The sequence below is a fragment of the Etheostoma spectabile genome, chromosome 6 (genome assembly GCF_008692095.1).
Source record: "Etheostoma spectabile isolate EspeVRDwgs_2016 chromosome 6, UIUC_Espe_1.0, whole genome shotgun sequence".
In the NCBI taxonomy this organism is placed as follows: domain Eukaryota; kingdom Metazoa; phylum Chordata; class Actinopteri; order Perciformes; family Percidae; genus Etheostoma; species Etheostoma spectabile.
In genome coordinates, this window is record NC_045738.1 from 7,151,943 (window position 1) to 7,154,595 (window position 2,653).

Here is a 2,653-nt window from a genome sequence, read left to right on the forward strand (position 1 = left end):
ACACACACACACACACACACACACAGGCTACGAATTAGAGCATATGCCATGCATTATGCTTCAATTTAATCCTGCTGGTTTAGGTGGTTTATATAGATGAAATAAAGTGAGATTATAAAATCCATAATATAGCAAAATACATCCAAACTATGGGCATCTGCTGTGAGTCTCTAGAAATGTGTAGTTGTTGATCTAGTTCCTCTGTGCTAAAGTACATTAAATTGAACGCGATAGCATTAATGACACATAAGTCCTCTTACATTTTTTCTGTGTCTGGTTGTGCATAGGTCTACAAGGCAGGGTGGGGTGAGTGTGTTGTGAAGGAAGCTGGGTCCAGGCGGTTAGGTAGGACTCCCCTGAGGACGGGCAGGCCACTTGTGACTGTGGGGCTGGTTTATCCCACTTAATCAGCATCCTGAGAGACTGGCACTGCCCCCATGGTAATAATGCCTGGGGTCACTGCGGGCTCCTCAAAATAAAGAGAAGCCCCACTAGACAATGCTGCTGTCAATCAGCCTTAACCTGAGATGGGCTCTTTATTCCTCATATAGTGTACTTGTGTAATCATTCACTCCATAAATGCAAACTATCTCATCCATGTTTTGACTAACACAGGGCAAGGATACATTAAGAGCGTATTTGCATGTCAAAAACTTCTCACAGTACAGCGTCCATTTCTGGAGATGGAATAAGAGACTACAGAAGAGTAAATCATGGATATCCTCTGTCCAATGTTAATCACACATGCAGCATCTGACATGGGAATATAGCCTTTCTTATGACAAGCAAAAACTTTCACATTCTAAAAATGATTTTACAAATCACGTTAAGTAAAAATGACAAATTCTGCTTGTCCCAGAAAATAACTCTACTTAGGCTGATCATCATAGCCCGATGCAGCTGGAAATACAGTTATTTAAAAAACTAACAAGATAATGAAGACACGGGAAAACGCTTCCTGCAATTTGCAGGAGCTCTTCCGCTTCATTTAGACCATAATTTGTACTTGCTTGGATGACACATACAGTCAGTGGTTTTGGGGTTTGTGGCGGTAATGTCCCTGGGGCTTCTGTCACTATAGCACCATTATATTTGACAAAGCTGAGTGAGCCTCTTTGGCTGTTTCTCAACATGCTGGCTTTCTTGGGGCCTTGTGTAGCATTTGCAGAGCGTGTGCCCTTTTGATTTCCTAATCCCAGCACGAGCAGTGGAATGCTGGCTCTCCATGAGATATTCCACTCACAGGCCGTGATTTATGTTCTCGTGGTGCAAAGGCTCAATGGTGAGAGGATCACAGGTGTTGTGGAGCCTCAGTAAAACTTTTAATATGCACACCTCGTGGTCTCTGGCATGGCCCGGCACAAGGATTACTTCCATTCAGTGGGGGGATGGGTCAATAAATGTTTAAAATTCTTCTGAGGCCTTACAGTCTATAGCTATTATACAAACATCCATGTATGTTTTTCCAGCAGAGGTACAATACCATGCCGCATCATTAAACTATAAGCCGCGTTGTCTGGTTAATTTTAATATTGTCATTTAGAATTAACCAGATTTAAAAGAAATTGCCAGATTTTATTTAAAAAGCATTTGCCTGGTTTCATAAAATTTACAATTATTACACTAATGATAATATAAAATACAGAAAAATAAACAAAATATTAAAGCAATTCATACAACACACCAGCAAATGCATTGGCAGTAGTTACACTGGCTTTTAATTACTGCATTGTTGACTGTGTAGTAATGCCCACTTTAAGGGAAGAGGTCAACCTTTGTTCATGTCACAGTAAATATCTCAGCATATAACCAAGAGTACAGATATTTTGAAGCTCCAGTGTTTGTCCTCTCTGTAACAACATTATTGGGCGCCTTCTTGATTTTTTAATTTAAGTATCTGGGAATCCTTTTATCATGCAGAGTGACTTTAAATCAAGGATTTTTTTTTGTTTCTATCCTATAATTTTTCAGAAATAATGAGAAAAAAGTGGTTTACTGGCTTTGCTGTAAGACTAATGATTGCGTGAATGAATTATGACAATACATACTTGCAATATATGCTACATTTCATTTATATTCACATGTCTTGTGTTATGAAAATAAACTTCAGTGCCAGTCTTCATAGGCTCAGGCAATTTTCACACTATAATATAAAATTTTTGTGAATAAGGTTTCAACGCTGAGAAAAAAACAGATTTGTACTGTAGGTCATCATTGAACGGGATGACACTAATAATGATGTGTCTTTCCATCAAAGATGTTCCTATCCAGAGATTTATTTGGGTACTTCAAACCAGTGAGACAGATTTTGTCATGACACGTCACAGACAACTTCATGTTCACTAACAACCTTCCAGCATGATTTAATAACAGTGATCTGTGTTAATCACCCATACTCCCTTTTCCGCTTTTCATACTTTGCCAGAGGGATTGTTGTAAATTGCACCAACTTACCTGACTTCAGCAATCTTGTCTTCTAATGACTGTTTTAGACCCCATCCCCCCTTTCTTTGGCTCGTTATCTGCAGAGGTCAGGAAGGCCTTTCAGTCGTGTTGAGGAGTGTGTGCGACCTTTTCAACTCTCTTTACTGTGAATCCTTGAAGCTGTTGTGGTTTGGGCTTCTTTTAGTCCTGTTACTCTTCATACAGTATA